Here is a 27,795-nt window from a genome sequence, read left to right on the forward strand (position 1 = left end):
TTGTTATAACCACGATATTCCTCCGCCAAAAGTAAGGGTAATTAATAAATTTGAGACGGAGTAGCTATGTGGGTGGCTGCCGGCTCTTCTGTAGTGCGGGGTTACGATTTAAAGGAATTCTAGAGTTGGGTTGAATATTAGTTAGCAAATTTCGAGAATGAAATTTTTATAAGGAGGGGAGGATGTAGAGACCCAGAAAAAAATAATAAGGAATTTGGTTTGGTGCAGACCAAATGGTCGATGATTTTGAATTACAGAGGGCCAATAAATAAAAACGAGGTAAAAATGATTAACTTAACGAAAATTAAATATTACTAATTAGATATTTATAACAAATTTGAACGTCTTTAGTATGTGTCTATTTGTGTTTTTATGTTTAAGCTGTATACAATTTTGCTGTAAAAGAATAATTCAGAGCCTGAATGTACGATTTTTCCAGGACATGCTTCGCATTTTAAAAAATTTAAATTTGTTCGTGTGCATTCCGTTGAGCCAAGCTACAAAAATATGGTAAATATACTGTAAGCCACCACAGTAGAAGCACCAGTGGTCTAGTGGTAGAATAGTACCCTGCCACGGTACAGACCCGGGTTCGATTCCCGGCTGGTGCAATATTTTTGCAACGTTCTCTCGTGCATTCTATCTTCTCCTTCCCTCGCCAAGCTGATGGTTTTGATCTTTCAAACTTCCCTCATTTTCTGTGAACTTTTATTCGTTGTTATTTTCCCCCCAATTTGTGCATGCATTTTTTGGCGCTGTACCGGGGGATTTTGGAGTTCATAGTGATGGCTGCTGATACTTAGTCCCTTGAAATCCTTCCTCATCGTCCATTACTTGGCGAAGATGAGGTAATTATGTCCGTAATTATTGTTTCAATTCCTTGTTTATTTTTGGCTTATTTTATTTTATTTTATTTTTGGGTTTGGGTGGTAAATTCAAGTTGGTGATGGCTAAACATAAATTGATATTGTGTATATGGTGCGTCCCTTCGTTATAAAATTGGAGTGCGAATAAATTATGTTTCCAATGAAAGGAAAAAAAAAAAATGGCGGCACACATGAATCGTATAGACTATGGAATGGCAAATAGTTGGATGTGAAGGTTCTAGTTCTGAATAACTTAAATCCTAAATGGGTTTTATGTGAACTTGGTGAGATTTTGTCTTACAATGTTACTCAGATTTTGAGGGTTTTCATATTTATCATTTGGTTGTTCACTGTATTTTATCTGTCGTGATATATTGGCTTTCGTTTGACTGCAACATTTTTTTGTCAAGTGGGTTTTTGGAGGCCTGAAAGTTTCAATTTCTCTCAGCTAGATAGGCACTGATTGCTAACTTGTGGAATTCATCAAGAACTTTCTTAAATTCATCTTGAATCTTATTGCTTCTGCTGGTTTTGATTTCAATAATCTCGAGTTCATCTTGTTTCCCTAATTCTCTTGATTGTTCTGCAATCATTGTTCCTAGAAAGTGGTTGAAATTTTATGATATGGATCTGATCTTCAGTAACTCTTCTAAGAAAAGGGAAATATCTATTGGTTGTAGAATTGAAGAGATATTTGTAGAATCAAATCATTCTTCTTCAAAGAAGCCAAGGGATAAAAAAAAAAATTTCAATAGGAACTAATGTTCTTTGGAGAAGGTTGTTGGATCATTTGAATGAGGATGTCTCACAGCTACAGTACTTTGAGCCAATCCAGGAGGAAGGAAAAATATTAATTAATCCTCTGAATAATTTTTTTTTTCAATATGGAGTTGAAAAATGGAAAGAGGTAATTATTGGACAATTTCTTGGAAATGCTCCTCCATGCACGTGCATTAGGAACATTATAGAGAAAATTTGGAAAAGAGCTGGTACTGTAGAGATTTTTTCACTTCCTAATGCTGCTTTTATATTTTAATTCGTCAAAATTGAAGATAGAGATTGGATAATGGAGAATGGACTCTGGTTTATGGTTAACAAGATTAGAAGACCTACCTTATATATTTGAGAAGGAGTATTCAAAGAAAGTGAGCGACTTTCGACTGGTAAGCCTGGTAACTAGTCTCTATAAAATTCTCACCAAGGTTTTGTCTAAGGGGCTTCAGGAGATTTTAGGGAGAACAGTTACCCTAGGACAGTCTGCCTTTAATGAGGATAAACAGATTCTAGATGCTTTCCTTGTGGCAAATGAGGTGGTGGAGGATGTAGAAGAAGGGGAGGGAGGGGTGTTTTACTCGAATTAGACTTTGAAAAAGCTTTTGATATGGTTTGTTGGAATTTCTTGGATAACATGTCGGCCTTGAAGGGTTTTGGTGGGAATCGGAGGAAATGGATAAAAGGATGCCTGTCCACGGTGACATTGTCAATTATAGTAAATGGTCAACTATGGGAGTGGTTTCAAGCCTCATAGGGTTTTGGGTAATGGGATCCTTTTTCCCCGTTTTTCTTTACCTTAGTTGTAAATGGCTTGAGTAGAATGATCAATCATGCCCAAGGTCCCAATGTCATCTTAGGCCTCGAAGTAGGTAGGGAGGAGATCATAGTGTCCCATCTCCAATTTGTTGATGACACCCTCCTTTTTTCTCAAGGATGGTATTATGAATTTTCACAGTACTCTTCCCTATTGAAAATCTTTGAGAATATTTCAGGTTTTAAAATTAACATGTTTAGGAGTGGGGTAGCGGGTATCAACTTAGCTTTGATAGTGTTAAGGTATTGGCTGAACTAGCGTGTTGCACGATTTTGGAGGGGCCCCTGATTTATTTGGCTCTTTACCTCGTTGGTAATCTTGGCAATATTTTGTTTTGGGACCTTGTAGTGGAGAGAGTGGGGAATAAATTTGGGGGTGGGGGAGCTTACTTGTCTTTTGGAGGTTACATTACCCTCACTAATGCCACTCCTTTTATATACCTTTATATTTTCTTTCCCTTTTCAAAATTTTAGGTGGGGTGGGCAAAGACTTTGGAGGTTTCCCTTGGAGGTTGACTCCCTTTAGTACATGGTAATTAGAAGTAAATATTGTATGCATCATAAAGGGTGGGATACTAGAGGAAGTGGTTGTGCTTCTCACGCAAGTTCTTGGAAATTCATTTCTCAAATAGCTAATTTGTTCTACCCTCTTACTTGCCAAGTTGGTAATGGAAACATCATTAGTTTTTAGGAAGATATCTTGGTGAGTGAGGTTTCATTGCAGTCTTTAGTTCCTTATCTATCTAGATTCTATAGGTTACACAACTCTCCAATTATTGATTTCTATAATTTGGAATGGGTTCTATTTCTTTGGATTTTCACCTTTTTAGGAATCTCAATGAGATAGAGGTTGATGATTTTAATTTTTTATTGAGAGTGCTGGGATTTTTTTCACCTAGGGTGAAAGATGACTTGAGGATTTGGGTAGGGGATTCCTCAAGTTCCTTTTTTACTAAATCATTTTTCTCATATCTTATGAAATCCTCGAGTCTGCGTACTTTCCTTTTGAATAGTTTTATCTGGGAGGCAAAGTTTCCTTTCAAAATCGAAGCTTTCATGTGGACTTCTGTACTTTATTGGGTTTATACCAATGATTTGTTGCAGTAAAGGAGGCCTCACAAAGCTATAAGTCTTGATATATGTATCATGTGCCATGACTCAAGCAAAACTATCAACCATTTGTTCCTATATTGCCGAATGGCTAAGCAACTTTGGTTTATGTTGTTTTCAGTCTTTGGCGAGGTTGTGGTTTTCCCAAGGACAGTTGAAGCTTTCCTAAAAGTGCATTATAGAGGTATTGGGAGAAGTAAGGAAAGGAGGATCCTTTGGAGATGTGCTATCTTTGCTCTCCTTTTGCTCTCCTTTGGACTCTTTGGATGGAAAGGAATGCAGTGATTTTCAATGGCAAATCAAATCCTCCTTGCTTCCTTTGGGATAGAGTGGTTTTCCTTGCATCTTTTTGGGCTCATTATTTTGAGTTTTTTTCGAGGTTTACTTTTGTCAAATCTTCAAAGGAACTAGAGGGGAGCATTATAGTAATCCTTTTGTTTTTTGTTTTCTTTATTATTATTATTTTTTTAATTTCTTAATGAGGATCCCTTATCCTCCATCTTGATGTAAGTTCTTCTCTATCTCGTTAATGAACTTCTTTTTCTATATAAAAAAATTCATTTTTTATTTTTTATTTTTTATTATGTATGCATAATGGTTAAACCAAACAATTAGGCATCTCTTTCAATCAAATGCATTTTCCATCATTTTCATTCTTAGGAAATAACTTCAAATGCGGTTAACTAAAAGCATTGTTGAGCACAAAATTTGCAAAATACAACTGGCAGTTTTCATTTTCAAAAACATATATTTGGATGCGAGTTTTCAGGTGACTAACCATACCAAGTCTTAGAAATCTGTTTCTAATAGTTCCAACTTTGTTTTAGCTTTAAGGGAGAGGCTTCATTAGTTCGCGTTTTATTGGTTGGTTTCTTTGTTGTTCTTTGCCTCTTTTTTTGTTGTTGTTGTGTAGCTTAGCCAAAATAAAAATAAAAATGTAGCATATATCCTGTTTACCAATTTTATCTAGTTTGACACTCATTTTGCTAGAGTTCATGACATTCTCTTGTTATCAATCAAACAATGTTTTACCTAATAGACATAATGCTATGTGGTATTTTTTGTCCATACTTATTGCTTGTACTATTGTTTACCCTTTTTATTTTTTATTTTTTTATTGTTATGAATGGATGAGTGTGCCTGTCATTCATCCATATCTTGTCCACCTTTTCATATCCCTATGAACCTGCCCCTAATGTCTGCACTAATTCATATCCCTATGAACCTACCCCTAATGTTTGCACTAATTCATATCCCTATGAACCTGTCCCACATTTCTGCAGTAATTATATCCCCAAGTGAACCTGCCCTATATGTTTGCACTAATAAAGTCAAGATGAGCTAGCTTGTGAAGGCTATAAATACCTCCTCCCACATAGCTAGTGGAGTTGAAAAAAGGAAGAGTACAAAAAGAAGAAAAGAGAAAGATAGAAGTAGAAAGAAAGATGAGAGATATAAAATAAATAATGAGAGATATTTTGTTTAAGGCCATATCCATATTATATTGTAATTTCTCCCGAAATAGTGAAGCTTTGATTCAATCTGCCCGTGGAGTAGGTATATCCGAACCATGTAAAATCTTTGTCTTGTCTTCATTTATTTTTCTGCTCATCTCTATTTATTTTATTATTAATTCTTGTACTATTTTATAACATGTTATCAACACGAGACTCTAACCATCTAAGTTACTTCTTTAATTCTTATTTAATTTATTCATTTCTTGTAAGTTTTACTCCACAAGAATATAATATTCTCCAAAAGAGAATCTGTTTTTTTTAAAAGTACCCATCTCTAGAAGAGATGGTAAGATAGTCCTCCTGAAGAACCTATTTATATTTAAATCTCCCAAAGAGATAGACCTCCTGAAGAGGTAATATATTTAATATCTCGTCTACATATTTAATCTCTCGAAGAGATAGACCTCCTGAAGAGGTTATGTATCTAATCTCCAGAAGAGGTTATGTATCTAATCTCCAGAAGAGATGGTAAAATAGTCCTCCTGAAGAGGCTATATATATTTAATCTCTAGAAGAGATTATAAGATACACCTCCTGAAGAGGCTATATATATATAATTTTCCTGTATATATATTTAATATTTCGAAGAGATAGTCCTCCAAAAAAGGTTATATATCTAATCTCTAAAAGAGATGCTATATATTTAAATTTCCTGTCTATATATTTAATCCCTAGAAGATAAATAGCCTTATTGTTAATTTATTTACATGTCAAACATAAGTAAAATTAAATTTGTTCTACTTGATATCAAAAGAAAATAATTGTATATCGTATATTCTTGATATCAAAATCCATTTAAATACAATGAATTTGAAAATTACTATTTTAGATGGAAATATCGCATCCCTGCAGGATCGCGTAAAAGCCATGATCTTGCTCACGCATGTATGTATGATGGTGTGTGGAAGGTGCATGGAGTGGGCGGCTTATTAAGAAAATATTATATATTATTATATATATAATCATGCATGGGCTCAAATGTCTTTGCCTATTTTATTTTATATTCAGTTTCCCATCTAATTAATAATTCCTCTCTTATCATTGTTATCTCTATAATTAGAAAAAGAATTAAAACTTGAATGCCTCACTGTTAAAGACCCACTTATCCTACGAAAAAAATTTTATTTGACCATCAGATTTTACCAAAAGATCGATATGAATAGTTGCACCCGAAGTTGCAAGATTTTAAAACAATCAGTACATATAATTCAGTTTTGCATAAAATTAGCTCAAAGCTAAAATTATGTGGTGAAAATATTATTGACAAAGACATGCTTGAAAAGATTTTTACTACTTTCCATCCCACTAATACGCTCCTGCAATAGTAATAGAGGGATAGGAAATTTAGTAAAATTTCTGAATTCATATCATGTCTTCTTGTTGCTAAGAAAAATGACGTGCTTTTGATAAAATATTTCCAAACTTGTCCAACTAGTTCGATCTTATTCCCTGAAGTGAATATGAAAACATTTTGTGGTCGAGGACAAGGTCAAAGGTATGGTCGTGGGCATGGTTGTGGCTGTGATTGAAATAATCATTGGCATCGAGATGTGAGGTTACGATCCCCCAAAAGAGAAATAATTCCCAAAAGAGGGATGACCCCAGAAGCGGGATAATCAATGGATATCACATTGAATCTACAAATGAAGGTAGTAAAGAATTTCTTCATATTACTTCTATTGTTTTTGGAAGAAACAAATTTTAGAAAAATTGCTAACTTTATTTTCTAGTTTGTATTATACAAAGATTAAAGCAGTTGAATCATATAATGTCTTGCACCATAAGTGCAATGACCCAAAGTTATTTACACTTTGGTCTAATCGCCTTGGACATCCTGGAGATGTAACGATGCGAAAAATCATTGAAAATTCACATGTTCATCCACTAAAGAAGCAGAAGATTCTTTATCAACTGATTTCATGTGTACTACTTGTTCTTAAGGGAAATTAATTCTCACTTTAATGAAATAATATTCCCTAGACTAGGGGGAGCAAAATCAGTGCCTAAAGCACAATATGAAATTGCATGGAATGCCATGAGTTTATCTCATTTAGATTCTTCCACAAATCATAGTGAATTTTGAAGTTCAAAAGATTATACATTTGCAAGGGAATTCAAATCAATTACCAGATTCTTTTGCAGATACCAAGATCATATTAAAATCTCATATACCTATTGCAAATATTCCAGCACGTATTGATATCCCTGAAGGACAATAGCCGGTTAATAAACCTAAGCTGCAAGATAAGCGTGGAAGGCCTTTTGGTGCAAAAGATAAAACTCCCAGAAGGAGAAAATTGAAATATGTAAACACTCCAGAAGAGGTTATAGAGATGAATAATCCATTTGATATTCATAAACCCATTTCTCTTGAAAATGAAAATTTCTATTATGAAACCTCCTGAAGAGGAATCTCCTGAAGAGAAAACTCTTGAAGAGACATCCCTTGAAAAGGGACAGGAAAGGTACTTGGAAATAATAATAATGAGATCTCAATTCATTACACATGAGAAATGTGGGATAGAAATAAAGTTATTGTCAACAATACATTTGCATATGCAGTAGCTACTGATATTACCATAAGTAATAAGGATCCAAACTAACATTTCCAGAAGTACTGAGGATCCTGTACTGACATTACCAGAAGTAATGATGACATTACTAGAAGTAATCATCGTATTACCAAAAGTAATCGCATTACCAGAGATAATAGCATTACTAGAAGTAATAACATTACTAGAAGTAATGAGGATCTTGAACCGAAATCTGTTAATGAATGTCGATATAGAAGTGATTGGCCAAAATGGAAGAGCCTATCACATCAAAATTAAACTCTTTATCTAAAAGAGAAGTTTTTGGACCTGTAGTCCAGACACCAGAAGATGTCCAACCCGTTGGATACAAATGGGTATTTTTGCGCAAGCAAAATGAAAATAATTAAATTACTTGATATAAAGCAAGGCTTGTGACATAAGGTTTCTCACAAAAACCCAGAATTGATTATGAGGAGACATATTCTCCCGTAATGGATGAAATCACTTTTAGATTCCTAATTGGGCTAGTAGTCACTGAACGACTGAGCATGCGTCATATGGATGTAGTAACAACATGGATCGTTGGATAGTGAAATTTATATGAAAAATCCTTGAAAGATTTAAATTGCCTGAAGCAAAATCTAGAAATTTATGTTTCGTTAAACTCCAACATTCCTTATATGGATTAAAGCAATTTGGACGCACATGGTACAATCGATTGAGTACCTTGTGAAAGAAGGATTCATAAAAAATCCAATTTGTCCATGCATTTTTATCAGAATCCAGATTTGCTATAATTACTGTTTATATTGATAATTTGAAATTAGTTGGGATTCCTGAAGAGCTTACTAAAATTGCTAATGGTGGAATTTGAGATGAAAGATTTAGGAAAGACAAAATATTATCTTTGCCTACAAATTGAATATATAAATGATGGAATTCTTGATCTAAATATATCGAAAAGGTATTAAGGCAATTTTATATGGATAAAATTCATCCTTTGGGATCTCCAATGATAGTGTGATTATGTTAAGAAAGATCAATTTCATCCTCATGATGAGGAGGAGGATTTACTTGGTCCTGAAGTACCATATTTAAGGCTCATGATGAGGGGAAAGAATTAGTTGGTCCTGAGGTATCATATTTAAGTGCTGTCGGCTTTTTGATGTATTTGGCAAATTGTACAAAACCCGACATTGCAATTGCTGTAAGTCTACTAATAAGACGTAACTCTGCTCCTACTCGGCGGCAATAGAATGGAATTAAGCACATTTTACGCTATTTGAGAGGTACATCTGATTTGAGTCTATTCTACTCATTTGATTCCAAATCTTAATTAGTAGTATATGCAAGGATATGTATTTCTTTACTGAAAAAATAGCTATATCTTGGAAATCATTAAAGCAGACGATTACAGCCACATCCTCCAATCATTCTGAAATACTAGCTATCCATGAGGCTAGTGGAGAATGTGTGATCAGTGATTTCTCATATCCCTGCAAATTGTGGTCTTCAATCAATCAAGGATATTCCAACAGTTTTATATGAAGACAATGTTGCATGTATAGCTCAACTAAGAGGAGAATACATAAAGGGTGACAAAAAAAAGCATATCTTGTTGGGAATAAAGAACAAATTCCCGAAACCTGTGAGAAACAAAATAGAAGAAAAATAATGTCAAATCAAAATCAATCACATGCACAAGACAATATTTACGTGATTCGACAATTTTGCCTACGTCCACGGAGTTGCAGGGTTTTCAATATTATCAGGAAGAAAACACAGAGAGTGCGGCAATACAATGCTCTCCCTCTCGCTCTCTCGCACGTACAACCACGCCAACCCTAATCACCCGAAAGCAATCCTTTTTATATGTTGCGCCTAGGGTTCCGTTTCGAATGGCCCAAGCCTTCGCTCCATGGACTAAGCTTTAGGATAGAAATCTCTAATTAAATAGAGGTTGGGTCGTCATCCAAATTAAAACACAATTAGGCTCCACAAAAGCCCAACATATCTCTCCAAAATTCTTCTAAACACATGAACTCTAGAAGAATGGTGATATAGATGCTTAGCAGATCTGATCAAGAGATAATCTAACAGATTTGTTCTCCAAAGCTTTGCCTACTATAATGTTTAAGAAATTGGTTCATCTTATCGGAATGAGGCATCTTAAAGATCTTAGCAGAAAGAGTTAATGTATGAGTGACAGCCAAGGGGGAGTGTTATGAATGGATGAGAGTGGCTGTCATTCATCCATATCTCGTCCACCTTTTCATATCCCTATGAACTTGCCCCTAATGTCTGCACTAATTCATATTCCTATGAACCTGCCCCTAATGTCTGCACTAATTCATATCCCTATGAACTTGTTCTATATGTTTGCACTAATTATATCCCCATGTGAACTTGCCCTATATGTTTGCACTAATAAAGTCAAGATGAGCTAGCTTGTAAAGGCTATAAATACCTCCTCCCACATAGCCAGTGGAGTTGAAAAAAGGACGAGTAGGAAAAGAAGAAGAGAGAAAGATAGAAGTAGAAAGAAAGATGAGAGATATAAAAGAAATAAGGAGAGATATTTTGTGTAAGGCCATATCCATATCATATTGTAATTCCTCCCGAAAGAGTGAAGCTTTGATCCAATTTACTCGTGGAGTAGGTATATCCGAACCACGTAAAATCTCTGTCTTGTCTTCATTTATTTTTCTGCTTATCTCTATTTATTTTTTTATTAATTCTTGCATCATTTTATAGCATTTATCTTATTTTTAAATGTTTTTTTTGGTTAATTTTTATTTCTTTCTCCATACAGTGCTTCTATGGCTTTGTTCATGGTTTGGGACTTTGTCTAAAACTGAGTGCTAGGAGTGCTTTTTTGCCGCATTTGGTGCATATATGTTTTCTGGTCTTTCTTTTTTCTAAGGTAACATGAACTCAAGAAAAATGGTGACATTAAAAAAATGCATTAGTAAAAGAACTTCAGGGTGTAGAAGACAAACTAGACTGTGTAAACTGATTTTGAGTGGTAGATTATGGAAACTGTCAAAGTTGAATGTGTTTTTAGCCTGATTTGTCTCATGGATTTTGAAACTGCTCAAAGGGACTTTGACTAATTAAGTTCTCACATTACACCAGTGAGTTTCCTGTTTCCGGTTCTCCTGTATTTAACCATGTCTTGTTCAAGTTATGTACATTCGATGAAAATAAAGTATGGCCAGAGAATCTAATTGTATTAGTTGGCGGAAGGAAATTGGGTAGGAATGTAATGGAATGAAAATTTGAATGGAGAGCGTCGAAATCAAGTAATAAATTCAATTCAATTCTGCCTAATTTCATTCCAATCCTATGTACCAAACGTGCATGTAATTTGTTTGGAGTGACTGCCAGCCTATTGAGACCAGGGAGCTACAAATTTCTTGAGCTTAGCAGAGTTAAAAATGAATATAGTGTTCTTTAACATAAGAACCGATAAGGTAGATGTGTTATATGTTTAAGAATGCCTAAATCTACACAAGTAGAAGGAAGAGGTGTTTCATCTTTTATTTTATTTATTTATTTATCTTCTAATATATTCTTATATAAATATTTGCAGTAAAACTATGCAGTATATAAAAACATTAGGTATTGTTGTCACATAATTAACCTAAAACTATTTATATTATATGCACATAGCTATACTTTTTCCTTTATTGCCTGTTTTTGTTTAACATTTTGGAATGTTTTATATAAATTTAAATTTTAATAAAAAAATTACTAGTATTTAATCACATTTTGTCTAGCTTCTTACAATAATTAACTATGGAATAGAGACTGAATATTAGAGATGTAAAAATGAAAAAATTAAATTATATAAATAGAAAAAGTAAAAATGAATTAAATAAACAAGAAAAAAAATAATTACACATGCATCTAGAAACTAGAGTAGATGCCTGGTGAACTATTTTGCAAGGATAAATTTTGTTTTTCTTAAATGGTCATTGTTATTGTTGGGTCTTTGTGAAGACATTCTACACATTATATACTTGCATTCGAGAGTGAGGTGCTTTCAATTATATTTAAAGAAAATCTAGAAGTAGGTAGGGTAAAAATAGAAATGGGGCCACTTGTGTCAGGTTTTTTTATTATTGTTTTTATTATATTTGGTTGTGTTGTTCCATAACCTTGTGCATTTTTTTCCCAAATAATGCATGATTATGAGGGGTACTAAAAAAAAAAAAAAAGGAAGATGATGCTAGCACTTTTGCTAAAAAATAAAATAATACTAACACTTTGTTTGGAGTGAGTATTTGGAGAGAAAAAAATAAATTAATTAAAGAAAACTCTATGCCTCGTAATCACTTGTTTTAATCACCCTTTAGAGAATATACTACTGGAGAGAAAGGGAGGGCTTGTAATCCTGTTTATGACTCTTCAAAAAGTGGAGAGATTTGGAGAGGGAAATTTTATGATACATTTTTTTTTTTAACTGCCAAAACTTCCTTAGGAAACAGTTTACCATCTGAATTAATAAATAAAAGGTCAATTTAGTATGATATTATTATTTTTTTCTTTTCTCTTCAAGCATTCAAACGATATAGAAGAGAAATTACTTTTGTTTCTTTTCATTTCTCTCTAATTATCCAAATACAATGGAGGCAAAATTACCTTCTTTTCCATTGGTTATGTAAGACTACTCTTCACATCCTTACTCCTGTAATACAGTTGTACAAATGCATCAAAATGCTTTCTATGGAATGTGTGGTGAATTCAATGGGATATCTTGGAATGAGGTAAAAGTGGTCTACAATGTGGTCAAAATTAAGATCAACAGGGAGTAGATTACCCTATTATGACAATTAGATGTTGTTCAATGGATGTTTGCAAGGGTTTGTTGATGAGTGTTGGTAATTGCTTGCAACCAATGGAAAAAGTATTGAGTTTTGGAGATCCTCAGCGGCCTATGGGGCCTTCAATGACACTCAAGTCAGAGTTGGCACATAATGTATATAATTGTGAGTGGCATTAGAGTCTTAGAGAATTCTGGAGTGTCCATATTTGAACATTGACCTGTCCTTTATATAAGTGATATTTAACAATTAATTGGGAGGTGATTGGTTTTATGTGGGGGGATTTTTCCCCCCCCCCCCCCCCCAATCTTCTTTTAATTAGGATTATGTTTCCCAAATCTTTCGACACCAAAAATTGAATCTTGGTCTCAGTGTCTACAGACCATGGTGATTACCTACAACTAATGGAAAAAGAAAAAGTTTGTGAGTTCTCTTGTGGCCTTTGGAGGTCTTCTTCGATGCTAAAGTTAGAGTTAACACGAAATGTATGTAATTGTCAGCATAATTTTTAGAATGCAGTAGAGATTTCAAAAATCTTAGACACCCACCCCCCCCCCCACCCCCAAAAAAAAAAAAAGAAACAGCAAAGGATATCTCCTTTATATAGGTGATATTTTCCTAGCATAAATGCTTTCCTTCCATATTTGGAGGGTTATAGTTTTATATGGGGGTTACAACCCTCCATTAGCCTCTTTACTTCCCTTAGGGTTATATTTCTCCCCTTTAATTTTTTGGTGACCCTTGGTCTTTATATAGATCCTTTTCTCTAACTCTTGGCTTGTCATGGTGTATTATCCCCATCAAATGCCACCACCCCAAGCCTCGAAAGATACTTTAAGGTTTGAGAGTATATTTTTCATAACTAAACTCATGGAAGAAGGTTGTTTTGTTTTTTATTTCTCAGATGCTTAGACTAAGATTGATTTTTTCTTTTCTTGTACCTAAGATGTTTGGACTAAGGCTTTTGGGCCTTTTTCAAGGCATTTCACAAGGTTATCTCCTATTGCCTTCTTAATGGGCGGTGCAAACCAACTACTTTGGGTCTTTAGATCAAGGTAACCTTTTTATGGGCGTTTCCCAAGGTTGCCACCTCTTATCTTAACGAAGGTGGTGATGCACTCATCAAATCCTTTCTCTAATGTTGCCATCTCAGATTCTTTAACCAAGGAAAACCTTCTTTTCCATATGTGTTTCCAAATGTTGCCATCTTGAGTGGTGGCTTGCTCTTTAAAACAATTTGTCAAGGTTAATTTTGACCTTTAGTACTTGGATCATTTTGTCAAATGGGTCTATATGACTTATAATACTTGGTCTTTTTACCAAATGGGCTTATTTAGCTTTTTATACTTGGTGATTTTGCCAAGTACCCATTTTGCTTTTTGTGATGCTTGGTCATTTTGCCAAGTGGGCCTATTTGGCCTTTTATGCTTGACCTTTTTGCTAAGTGGACCTATTTGCAGGTTGACATCTTTGGCATGTTGAATTTGGTCTTTTTTTTTCAAGTTTCTTCAGGTGGAACTATCTAAACTTTTGTTTTTGGTGGTGTGTTTGGCCATTTTGCCAAGGGGGCGTATTTTGTTTTTTGTACAACTATTCTACCAAGTGACTTGTTTGGCCTCCTTTCTACCAAGTGGATTTATTTGTCCTTTTTTTTTTTGTTCAAAATGGGTTTGCTTGGCCTATTGAACTTGGTCCTTTTCCCAAGTTTCTTCGTGAGGGCCTATTCTGTCTTTTGTTCTTGACCATTTTGTCAATGTCGTTTGAATGTGCTTAGTGGGCCTATTTGGCACACTTGAAGAAAATTGGTAGAATGGCTTAGAACGAAGGGCCAAGCAAACCCACTTGAAGAAACTTGGCTTAAAGACCAAGTTTAATAAGTCTAATAGACTCACTTAGAAAAAAAGGCAAAAGTTGCATACTTGGCGGAGTAACAAAGTACAGAAAACAAAATAGGTCCACCTGATGGAATGATCAAGTATAAAAAATCGAATATGCTCACTTGATATAAAGATCAAATAGATTCATTTGGAAAAATGGTACAAGTACCAATGGCCAAAATTAATTAAACTACTTCTAAAAGCACAAAAGAGAAAATCTAGTAGTTTCCAACATGACAAAAATTAAAAAATTTACCCCTATGTTTTATTCATACAAAATTTAAATACCTTACATGTCCCAAAATCCAACGATCGGATTCTCCCTTTGGCCATTGAGGTTCTAGCATGCTGCTTCATCTACATGTCGGTTATGCCTAGGATGACTACTCTCCATTGGCTCACCCATCATAATTCCAATCATCACACTGTAATGGACATTATTTTTTCGTTGGACCACCCTTTTGGACTCCATATTCCCATAACTTTCCTCCATATTCTTGGAGATCCAAGGAGCTTACTGCAAAGATCCATGTTTAAACGAAATTTATGGCATCAAATTTGGTCAAAGCGATAAAGTTTGAACCGGAGAGATCGTTGTGCTCAACAAAAAACTGCTTAAGGTGATCAAGCTGCGGAGCTCATACAGTACCGGACTAGACAACTGATTGTTTCTCAAAACCAAATCATTGAGAAATTGACAATTATTCACAAGCTCGGGTGGAATCAAACTAGAAAGATCTTTATCGAACAGATCTAAGCAGACCAAATAGGGCATCTAGGTACAAATATGAGGTGGGATGGAACTGGAGTTGGTTGCGGAGAAATTGAGGGTCCATGGTTTTAAATAACGGCTGCGACCATTACGTAATGCCATTACGTGAAATTTTTTTGGGTTCCCAACACCATTACATACTGCAAATCGGTGGGAAGAAAAATCACGCTTGTAGTGATTGTTATGAACCGAGACCATTACGTAAAGATTGCTTCGACTGTTATGTAACTGCCACAGGAATGTTACGACAAAAAAAATGTTTTATTTTTTACTTTTTGTTCTCACTTTTGTTTTTACCCACCTTTCATAACCATTTCTCAATATACAATGGGGAGAGAGGGGGGAAAAGATTATCATGAGGATGATAATGGTACAAAATTTGATACTTTTTAAAAATACTCACAAGAGATGCATTGATTCACAATTTGATAATACTAATTTGTTGAGAAAATATATATATATTTTTTATAATATTAGCAATTTGGTATTTATGTTCTATATTTTTCAATTTTGGCCTTCTATTCCTTTTCTAGTTATTGTATATTTGTTTTTTTGTATGTCTTATGTGTTTAATAAATTAATGGTGTATAATGTATTTTATTTTATTAATTAATTTATCACACATAAAAATAGTGAATAAGTATAAATACACACACACACATAATTTTCTATCAATGATGTATGGTTTAAAACAAATGTAAATTTTTTGTCCTTACCAAACAACTTAGTTGAACTAAAGGATCCAAAATGAACGAACTCTTTTTAAGAAGGGTTAAAAGCTTAAAACATATGACTACACTAATGTGCATAAGGTTGTGTGTGCTTGAAAAGAATTCATGGCCATTACACCCGCTTCCCGTTATATAACATCTGCTACTATTACTTCCTGCAACACTCGTTACTGTTATGTTATGCTACCGACTACAGCAATTTAAAACCATGTGAGGGTCTAAAGGTTCCAATAGTACTAAAGAGAACCTGGCAAGCCTCTAGCAAGGCTTCGGGAGGAGAGTTGGAGGTTGATGAGGCGATGAAGAAAGTTATGGGAGAAGGGAATTTGGGAAGTATGTTCAACTGGCCTGAGTTGGGGCTAATTAATTTGCAAGACCCAGCAATGGAGTGGGCTATTCCTAAATTCCCCAAAGCGCAAAACAAGCTAATTTGGGGTGACTTTTTCCTAATTAATTAGTAGGTTTTGTTATGAAGATAATTTAGGATAATTAGGCCGTAAATAATTTAGTTGAAATATTTTAGTTTATATTTATATTGCATATAGCAGAAAATTAGGCTGTAAATAATGCTGAAAATCTAGCAGCATTTAGGCGCTGAAAATGTGCTGAAATTTAGGCAACAACTATGTAAATTTCTTCTATATATAATGAAAGCAAACCCGATGGAAAGGGCGTTAAGACCAAAATTAACATGGTATCAGAGCCCCTCTTCTGATTCCATCGTTTTGGTCTTAATCACCGGGTGCAATTCTTATCGTTGTGTGTGTGTTTTTTTTTTTTTTTTAATTTCTCTCGGTTTTAGAAAGTTCTTTCTTGCTTTTTTGTGGGCATCAACCTTCTCCGTGGTGTCCACTTTGGTGGTTTTGAGTTTGGTTGGGGGTTGCCGGAATTTTTTTTTAGTTGCGCACGCTGTCCTTGGTTGCGGGCTACTCATCTCGGTGTTTTTCTCTTGGTGGCTGGGCATTTTGTGGTTGTCGGCAGTTTCTGTGGTGGTCAGCAGCTTCAACTTCTCCTGGTGTGATCGACGAAGGTGCTGTGTTTCTTCCTCTGCTGTGTCATTTTTCACATAGGGCAGGTATTTCAAGGTAGGCTTCCATGTTTGATCTGGGCTTTTTATTTCTGCTGGGCTTCTGTAATCTGGTTGTGTCTGTGGACCTCTTATTATTTGGATTTGGACCTGATTTGAGTTAGGCTTGTCGTTTATTTGGTTGACTACTTGGGCTTTTTTTTTTTATTTTTTATTTTTTATTTTTTATTTTAGTGCCTTTCATCATGTCTATTGAAAAGACTATTGTTCGATTTACTAGAAAGAATTTCCCTACGTGAGAATTCCAATTTAAAATGTTCTTGAAAGGGAACGAATTATCAAATCATATTGATAGTTCTACTCAAGTTCCCACTAATGAAAAGGAATTTGCACAATGGAAGGTCAAGGATGCTAAGGTGATCTCTTGGCTGTTGGGGACGATTGAGTCTCACCTTGTGACCAATCTTCGCTGTAAGAACACATGAGATAGCATCCAATTACCTTTTGTTTATAGAAAAAGAAATATGTATGGGGATCTATTGCTTTTTGGGAGTTGGTACATGTGTAAACTACAATACATGCTAAGAATGGCTAGAGTTTTAGCCAATTTAATCAATGTTTATGATATAATTTGGTGTCCAGTGATATATAAAGCATATGTTCATTAGATGAGAAAGTATGTAATTGCATCTTGTTTTTGGTTTATTGACCCACCGTCTCTTTGAACAATGGGTATAATATATGCTAAGAAGGACTAGAATTTTAGCATTTTTTTAGATTTAATGCATTAGTATGATGGAAAATTCTACCTTTTCAACATGGATATAAAACATTTGCAATTATGAGATGGGAACTTGACCTGCCACACTCTATTTAGTTTGGAGGAGCCAATTATCGGTCTCTTGGAGAGAAGTGGGAGGAACCGTTGGTTAGGAAGTTGGAATTGCCTAGATATCTCAACATTATTTTGTCAAGAGTAATTACCAAAACAAATGCTTCTCCCTCTTTGTTAAGTACCTTTTTTTGTGTAGCACATATGAGTATCTTGGAATGAGATACATGTATTTTTTGAAATTTTTATTTAAATTTTTTAAAGAAAAAAGCTATGAGATTTGCAGTTCTATTTTCTGTTATGCTGTCTCACAAGCTACCCATTAGCAATATACCTCAATGTTTAGGCTAAACATAGACTTCAATTTGCCATCCATATTTGAATAAATTGTTTCGAATTTTGAAATTTCTAGATGTTTGGAAATTTCAATTTTATTTCTTTCGATTAAACTAGTGCAATGCATGTTGCATTTCAGTGGCAAGAAATAAAACCTAGACATGAATTTATTAGGCTAAGTGGTCAAAGTGATTTCAACTTTTTGTTAACCAAGGGGAACATATGTGAAAATATTTCTAGGCTATGAATTTAATGTGAAAATATTTCTAGGCTATGAATTTAATTTTTTAGATTTTGTTGGGGTTCAAGGAGTATAATCATGTAGGACTATCTTGAGTGCTAAATTTATAGTTTTCTAGGCTTACATATAGGTGGACTAGGATTTTGCGTTTTAGGAAGTATAGAATGAAAAATGATTTTGATAATTATAGGATGAAATGATAGTTGGCCATGTTTTTAGCTTTGTATTTTTACTTTTGTGATGGATTCAAGTAAAATGTGTCAAAAGAAGTTTATTGAAAAAGTTGGGGAACAAAGAAAGGAAAAGGAGGGTTATGTTTTTGTTATTTGGCAGTTTGGTTAGATGATTGAAATAGTTTAATCAAAGGTATGGTTATAGGTTTAGAAAAAGTAAAATGATGCTTGGAGAAGATCTTACATACTATGCCCTTCTAGGAATTTCATTAGAATAAATTAAATGCACTCTTACCATTAAAAGAGAAAATTTATAGAGTTTCTCACAATAAAGTCTAAGTGCATGCCATAGTTGTAAAAATCAGAGACTTTAATTTTATTAGAAATATGGATACCAAGCCTCTTGTAGAAGTCAAAATTGATACCTTTGAATTGTAATCACGTGCAACACATGTGACCCAACTAATTAAACTACTTCTAAAATCATAAAGGGAAAAATTTTTAGTCAAATTGAAATTCCAAATTTACCCTCTATTTGTTATTCATACAAAATTTTAGTTCCCTGCGTACCCCAAAACCTAGAATTGAAGGGTCCATTGAATCTTGTTCATTTAATACAGTCCCTCCATCTACCATGGGCAGTTACGTGCAAGATGACTGCTCCTCAGAGTTCAACAATCACAATTCCAATTGTCCTACTATTATGACTGTTAGTCTTCAGTGGATGAATCTGTTGTTGGTCTCCATATTTTTATAAATTCCCTTCCATTCAACTGAACACACATATCACGAGTTACAATTGGTTTATATATGTTGATGCATTTGAGTGTAATAACCTTGTTTGAAATTGGGTTGTTTGCATCAAATTTGAATTTTTAGATGGGAAATTTTATCAAGAATGGAATGATATAGATTGTTTAAGTACATTTATTGCTTGATTGCACTAAACTCCTAGCGCATCAGAATTTGTGGTTGTGTAGTCAAGAAGACTAATTTGTCAATCTTTTCTGAATCTGGGAAGCATTAATTACCATTTTATGTCTGAAGTTATAATGGTATATTTTGGTGCTGAAATGGTCATACATTGTTGCACTTATGGTGTATAAAATTTATGGTTTCAGTTAGCACAACGTTGATTAAGAGTTTTATGCTTCACATCATCATCTCATGGTTGGGTTTGTGGGAATTTAATGTTCATTTTATTAAGCAGCTGAATGCATTAGCACATCTGAATCATCTGATATGATGTGTTACACCGATTTTTTTTCTTAGTTGACTTTTCATTTTTTGGGATTTGTGAATAAAATATTTTTTGGTTAATCTTGAAGATTAGTTTGTAGGCTGCACTGATTTTCTAGAAATTTTATTTAAAATTATTTTGGGCTCTTCTTATATTATATTCATATTGTTATGCCTAAATATGTAGTCATTTTCTGCGAACTCATTTTCATAGACTATTTAATGCACATCTTGATTAGTAATAACTTACTAATTTTTACTTCCCCTCCTTTAAATCAATGCTATTTTAGGTTTTTCCTCTGGGTTAATTGGAACAAACAAAAGAAAAAAATTTACTTCTTTTATTTCTTAGGCATCAGTACCTGTTATAAATGTGCTAATTTGGGTTTTACGTTGTTGATTTTGACAGAAGGGTGGGTTTGTTTGTTTATATCGAGAGGCTAAAAATGGGTTAGAATTTTTGAAGCATATAAGGATTCAGCGAATAAATTCAGTAACTGTGACTGATAGTGGATATGTTACAAACACAATGCATAGAAGTGGAGGAGATGCTTTAAGAACTTCAACATCGTGTGGTAAGTATGAGATCACATTAGAATGCAAATTCATTTTCTGCATCATATGACATTTTGAATGGAAATTAAAGATGCCTTTTCAAAGCGCAAGGTTGACAAGTTTGATGTGGCCGGTTTAGAATGGATTACTAAAATTCTAGTGTATCCAATATATATATTGTCCAACAAAAGATGTAGTAACCCGACCCCGAAAAAGAAAAAAAAAAAAAAGGAAGATATTTTGGAGAAGATATTTTGAAAAGAGATATTTTTAGATATTTATATATAAATATCTTGGAAGAGATATTTATTTAAATTACTTAAGGGTTAAGTAAGAATTTATTCTATAAATTCTCTTATCCTCTCTCATTCTCTCATTCTCTCTCTCTCTCTCTCTCTCTCAAGGATTTATTCTATAAATTCTCTTATCCTCTCTCATTCTCTCATTCTCTCTCTCTCTCTCTCTCTCTCTCTCTCTCTCTCTCTCTCTCTCTCATTCTCTCTCTCTCTCTCTCTCTCTAAGATCCTTCGCCGTTCATCATCCGTTTCCAAAAACGGAGGGTACTGCGTGGATCAGAAGAGGAAACTCTACACTTTTAGTAGATCAGATCGTCGTTTCGGAGAGTTTCGGGTTTTCCCAAGAATCGAGGTAGGAATCTGATCCTAATTTTGATTAGATATTTGGATAGCAGTAGAAAACATAGTAAGGTTATGTTCTGTGTTTTTAGGTTTTCAGGATCTCGAGTTGTCGTTTTGGACCGTTTTCGTACGAAATTTCATTTCGAATATAAGGTAAGAGGAATTTGATTACAACAGCATTTTTGGAAAACTAAACCGTTATCTATGATTTAACTACTTATTTGTGAAATTCTACCCAGTAGAAATGCCGGTTTGACGATTTTACGATTTTTGGTAAAAACGAGGATTTCGACGTATGATCTCCAAATTTTACAAATATTGTTTATTTGTATTTATACTATAGTAGGAGAGGCTTGAATCCTTTATTTATTTAGTTAAACTATGTATATTGAATTTTTATCATTTAGCGGGTTTTTGTATTAAACTTGTGTGATATATGTTGAAATGGAAATGAAGGTATTTTCTATACTACTGATATAGAATATGGGAATGAAATTCCAATTTGTTATACTGACAATGTGATAAACAGAGGCTGGTGATACACTGAGCCGCATCAGTAAACAAAGAGGGGTAAACTAGGTGAAAAGACGCCGATTTGAACCCGCTGGAATTATTTCTATACTATTGATATAGATTATGGGAGATAAAATCATATTTGTATAAATTGAATTTATGATACACAGAACCACAGCTCGAGAGTCCTGGGAGGGTTGAAAAATACTTTCTTTGCAGGATGAAATGAAACCACTGTTATATGATACGACACGATATCGTAGCTAGATGTACACGTGCAATCACACGTACTAAACGATGTGGGTACCAAGATGGTCGGTTAGTAGGGTGAAACCATTAGCTGATATTGGGCCAATGGAGGCAGTCGGATCGTATGTAGGTACTCGGCAGTGTCTGCACGAACAGGGCATTGGACGAGTACCAGTGCACAACCCGAGCCACGGGGTAAAACTGGTTATAGGGATATTTTGCTGTTGGTCATCTGATAAATCATTAAATGGTCGAAAGACAGATGTGGGAATTTTGTAATATGAATAATGATATACCTGATGCATTACTGTATTGAAAATATTTGATTTATATTTCAGATGTTGAATGAAAATATGCATGTATGCAGTCACACACTGTTGTAACTCGTTCTTCCTTACTGAGAGGTGTCTCACCCTATCTGACAACTTTTGTTTTCAGGTCCATCCGTGCGTCGGTCCTAGTAGATAAAAGGACTAGGGAGGTTATTTTGGTTAGCTTACGTAAGCATCTAAATTTTTGTACTAAACTTGATGAAAGTCATTTTTGGAGGGTTGTAATATGTCGATTACTCTAAGTCCGAATGTATGTAAATTATGGATGTATTTGTGAACTCTGGTATAAGGCTAGTAGTAATCCCAATGGATGTTTATGTTTTTCCGCGACATTTACATCATGATTATGTATGTTTTACACCCGTATGTCCCTGTTTAGGACGGGTTGTTTCCATATCTTGAACAGGTATAGGTATTTGATGTATGTGAGTGACACCTGAGTCCGTGTAAAGGGCCGGGTCGTTACAGAGAGGTGTTTTGGGATCCTTTGTCTTATCTGAAAGGATAAGCGCTCAAACTTCAAGATATGGTAATGTCCCTTCCAAGTGTTTGCATGCAATGAATTGAAATTATTCGTCTATTGGTATTTTGCTTTTAGCATTTTGAAATTGTTCAAATAAATTAAATGATTTCCCTTTTTGTTATGCCTTTCGATACACACATACAAGCTTAAAATTAATTTTTTTTTAAAAATTATTGCACTGCTTTTTGAATGGGAAAAGACTGATAGAATAAGAATATAGAGTCGCAAAATTGGATGCTGCGAGCTATAAGAAAAGTTTTGGAATTATTGACTGAAGTTAGTTCTGGGTTTCTGCATGTTATGCTTGAATTGAATACGATGTTATATGTGTTTTATGTGTTGAGCTAATTAGTAAGTGTAGTTGTTCATGCTCACTTTTTTGCACTTGCCCTAAAGGAGAATTTTTTGACTATGCCCTAGCCAGTTCTGAGTGTGGTTGCCCTTTGTTCTACAAAGCAATGTGGTCGCTTCATGAAAAGCAAAGATAGCTTACTAGCATACTGAATAATTTAATTGCCTCAAATGACAATTTGTTATGTAGATGTTTGAGATATAGATCACGACTTTGTATATAAAGTATATTTTAGTACGATATTATGAGCAGTAAATAGTGAAACCATGAACATTAATTAATTTGGATCATCACTAAATTATGATATTTCTATTTTTTGGTTTTAAATTATGAGAGTTGATGTTGTTAGCATTTCTTATTGTTCTTTAAAATTTTTACGTGTTTCCAACCCTTTGTCATACTTGTTGGTTGGTTGACAATATATAATAAATTATAAATTATAAGTTATAAATTATAAAAAATAAAATTTGGTTGGCAGTATATTATAAATTATTAAAAAATAAAATTATATATATATATATATTTAATATACCTATACTGAAATCTCACAAATAAAATGTGCCACCACGGCTTAACATTAGTATTCACAAATAGCGTTTGAAAGTCAGGCCACCTCCCAAGGTGGTAACCCTGGGAACATCTATGAAAGAACAACCTACCTTGGTTAGAGAATCTAAAGTGCTAACCTTAAAAGACATTTGATGAGTAGGTTACCAACATCATTAATATAGGATTTGGCAACCTTGGTTAGAGAATCTAAAGTGCTAACCTTAAAAGACATTTGATAAGTAGGTTACCAACATCATTAATATAGGATTTGGCAACCTTGGAAAATACCCATGAAAAAGGTAACATAGGCATGAAGACTTGGTGCCATGGAAATATTATGATGGGTAGATATCCATTACCATCAAGGCAAGAAAGGATAACCTTGGAAATAGCCACGAAAATTGGTGCCATGGAAACATGCATGATGAGTAGATGTCCATTGCCATTGAGGCAAGAAAGGATAACCTTGGAAACAATCATGAAAATAGCTCATACATCTATACAAGAATTTGAGGTATAGAAAAATTTCCCAAAGGCCATTGTTGTGAAATGAATCGTATAATGAAGATGTATAGCGGAATAAACAACAACAAGTGAATGTAAATAACACACACAACCAGAACAAAATCAACACAAAGATTTACGTGGTTCGGCAAAGCTTACATCCACGGAAGCAATGACACAAATTTCACTAAGGAAATCAAAATGTACACAATACACTTCAATAATGATCATCTCTCCTCTCAAAATATGCCCAAATGACATATATAGAAGTTTCTCGGAGGTTTCCCCCCGTTTGCCCAACCATCCAATGTTCAAAAATTCAAAATTTAGAAAAATTGTCACAGCCCAGGCGCCTCTCGTTGACGAATATAGGACCTCGTCGATGAGACCAAGACGAACCTTCGTCAACGAATACATGACTCTCGTTGAAGATGCTAGAAGTCTGAAAATTTCCTGCTCTCGGTAATTGTTCGTCGACGAGCTTCAGAACCTTCGTCGACGAACTTCTGTTATTCCCTCATCGACAAGCATAGGCTCCTCGTCGACGAGTCCTGCTGTGCTGCCCTCTTCATGTTTTTCCTCCTTCCTTCTTTGCTTATCAAAACAGAAGTATAAAAGCCATAAATAACAATCTTCACCTTGGAGATTATACCCCCCTTTGGAGAATCTCAAAAACATGAACTGCTTCACTTTGAACTTGAAAATGCTTGGTTGGGTATGTCTCCCTTCTAACACCTGGAGACATTAAGTAAGTTCAAGCAATGCTTGAACTTCTCTGAAGTAACTGATTTGATCAAAATATCTGTTGCATTATCAGATGTGTGAACTTTCTCCAACACAAGTTCACCTGAAGCAATCAATTCCCGTACTCTGTGGAACCTCATATCAATGTGTTTGGTCCTAGTATGGTATACTTGATTCTTCGCCAAGTAAATAACACTCTGACTATCACAATGCAGCACGGCACCATCTTGCTGTAACTCCAATTCTCTGACTAAACTAGTAAGCCATAAGGCTTCCTTTGCAGTTTCGGCAACAGCCATATATTCTACCTCAGTCATGGACAATGCAACTAGAGACTGTATCATGGATCTCCAACATATTGGTCCTCCTACAAGGGTAAACACATTTCCCGTTGTAGACCTTCTATCATCCATATCCCTAGCATAATCTGCATCAACAAATCTTATAACTGAAGGACAACCCTGTTGTTTGCCGAACATGATGCCATATCCTGATGTACCCCCAAGTATCTAAGTATCCATTTGATGACTTCCCAATGCTACCTTCCTGGATTAGAGAGGAACTTGCTCACCACGCTCACTGCATGAGCTAAATCCGGCCTCGTACATATCATGGCATACATTAAACTCCACATAGCACTAGCATAGGGGACTTTTGACATGTCCAGGATTTCCTCATCCGAACTTGGGCAATTTGCAATAGATAACTTGAAATGATTCGCTAGAGGTGTACACACCGGTCTTGCATTAGTTATGCTAAACCTCTCCAACACCTTCTGAACATAACTGCCCTAAGATAGCCATAATCTCCTTGCAGTCCTGTCACGGCAAATCTCCATCCCAAGTATTTTTTTGGCTGAATCAAGATCCTTCATATCAAATTTTTTATGCAACAGGTCCTTTAACTGATTCACCTCAGTTAAATCCTTTGCAGTTATCAACATGTCATCGACGTATAATAACAAGAAAACAAGAGAACCATCCTCAAGTTTATTCACATAAATACAGCAATCATACTCACACCGTTTGTAGCCAATCTTCATCATGTACGAATCAAACTGTTTATACCATTGCCTTGGAGACTATTTTAGCTTATAAAGAGATTTCTTCAACCTGCAAACAAAATTTTCTTTTCCTGATTCAATGAATCCCTCTGCCTGTACCATATAGATTTGTTCCTCCAAGTCACCGTGAAGAAACACCGTCTTCACATCCATTTGTTCCAAATGAAGATCGTAATAAGCTACCAACCCCAACACAACTCTGATAGAAGTATGTCGGACCACTGAAGAAAAGATCTCATTATAATCTATCCCCTTCTTTTGTGAGTATCCTTTTGCCACCAACCATGCCTTGAATTTCTCTCTTTCCTTTTTTGAAATTGTCTCCTTCTTCCTATACACCCATTTGCAACCTATTGGTCTCTTCCCATCTGGAAGCTCCACCAAATCCCAAGTTAGATTCTTATGTAATGATTCCATCTCCTCAATCATTACTCCCATCCACCTATCTTTCTCCTGGCCGTGCACTGCCTCTTAAAAAGAAGTTGGATAGTTGCAACAACTAAAGAAAGCATAAGATACTAACTCATCAAATCCATACCTTGATGGAGGCCTGATAGTGCGTCCGGATCTTCGTATAGGAATATTGTCGACTTGCTGGTTTCCCGAGCTAGAGCTCCCTACAACCACGGGACCATGATCATTTTTATTGTCCTAAGCTTCCAACTCCACCTGCACAACATGTTCATCACTGCCCCAGCTTTCTGGCTCCTGTTTCTGTTCATCAAACTCTTGAGTACGCTTCACCATAGCCTTCTTATCAAAGACTACATCTCTATTGATCACCAACTTGTTTGCCACTGGGTCCCACAACTTATACCCCTTCACATCCTCTAGATATCCCAAGAAGATGCAACGACGAGACTTCGGTTCAAGCTTAGACCTCTCCTCACTAGACACGTGGACATAGGTTGGACACCTGAATACCTTTTATTTGGAGTAGTCTACTGCATTTCCCCTCCAAACCTCTTCCGCCACTTTACCCGCTATGCCCTTGGTGATCGGTTAACCAGAAAACAAGCCATACTAATTGCCTCGGCTCAGAAATTCTTCGGTAGTCCTGCATTCAATCTGAGACACTGAGCCCTATCAGCAAGAGTTCGATTCATCCGTTCTGCCATACCATTTTGTTGAGGTGTCCAACGAACTGTAAAATGTCTCTTGATGCCCTACTCTACACAAAACTCCATAAACCGAAAATTAGCGTACTCGGTCCCATTATCCGACCTTAAATATTTGATTCTCCTCCATGTCAGGTTTTCCACTTCAGCCTTCTAAATCTTAAACTTGACAAACGTACTAGATTTGTGACGCATGAAGTAAACCCAAACCTTTCGTGAGTAATCATCAACGAAACTCACATAATACATATGTCCACCCTTTGATGCAATTCTAACTGGGCCCCAAACATCTGAATGTACATAGTCAAGAATTCCTTTTGTCTTGTGAGTAGCTGATCTGAATTTTGCCCTGTTCTGTTTTCCAAGAACACAAAATCTACAGAATTCCAATTGACATGATTTTAAATCTTTCAACAATTTTCTTTTGTGTAGTTCTTTCATGTCATGTTCTCCCATATGTCCAAGACGCATATGCCACAAGACGGTCTCATCTGATTCAGCATCCACAGCTGCAACTCCACTTATAACGGTAGTTCCCTGCAACGTATAAATATTCCCATCCAGTTTCTACCATTTCATCACAGTCAGATTACCTTTCCATACTGTCAAGACTCCACTTTTGGACTTGTAATTAAAGCCATTACAATCCAAAGTACCAAGAGATATCTGACTCTTTCTTAACTCAGGTATATGTCTTACATTACACAATGTTCTTACAGCACCATCAAACATCTTTATCTTTACATTTCCTATGCCAAGGATCTTGTAAGAAGCATCATTACCCATAAGAATTGATCCAGAATTTATTAAACTGTAAGTGCTAAACCACTTCTTGTTTGGAGTCATGTGATAAGAACATGCCGAGTCAAGTATCCAAGAGTCCGTTAAATTATCCGACTCCGCTGATACTGATAGAACATCATCATCCGCTGATTCCTCTTCTTGAATAACATTCACAGATTTAGAAATCCTCTCATGCTTATTAGT

At 35.1% G+C, this 27,795-nt stretch overlaps 1 long non-coding RNA gene and 1 other non-coding gene across 3 annotated transcripts; both read left to right on the forward strand.

Moving 5' to 3' along the window:
• Positions 1 to 540: 540 nt before the first annotated feature.
• On the forward strand, positions 541 to 611 carry TRNAG-GCC (transfer RNA glycine (anticodon GCC)). The gene has a single exon. It is a non-coding gene; the product is annotated as a tRNA-Gly (tRNA).
• LOC131159813 (uncharacterized) lies at positions 606 to 22,544 on the forward strand. Of its 2 annotated transcripts, XR_009137869.1 has the most exons (5): positions 606 to 848; positions 20,078 to 20,243; positions 20,746 to 20,871; positions 20,951 to 21,014; positions 22,062 to 22,544. It is a non-coding gene; the product is annotated as an uncharacterized LOC131159813 (long non-coding RNA). The 2 variants fall into 2 exon arrangements; XR_009137870.1 differs by lacking the exons at positions 20,746 to 20,871; positions 20,951 to 21,014 and having other exon boundaries at positions 625 to 848.
• The last annotated feature ends 5,251 nt before the right edge of the window (positions 22,545 to 27,795 follow it).

Source organism: Malania oleifera, chromosome 7, assembly GCF_029873635.1.
Source record: "Malania oleifera isolate guangnan ecotype guangnan chromosome 7, ASM2987363v1, whole genome shotgun sequence".
Lineage (NCBI taxonomy): Eukaryota > Viridiplantae > Streptophyta > Magnoliopsida > Santalales > Ximeniaceae > Malania > Malania oleifera.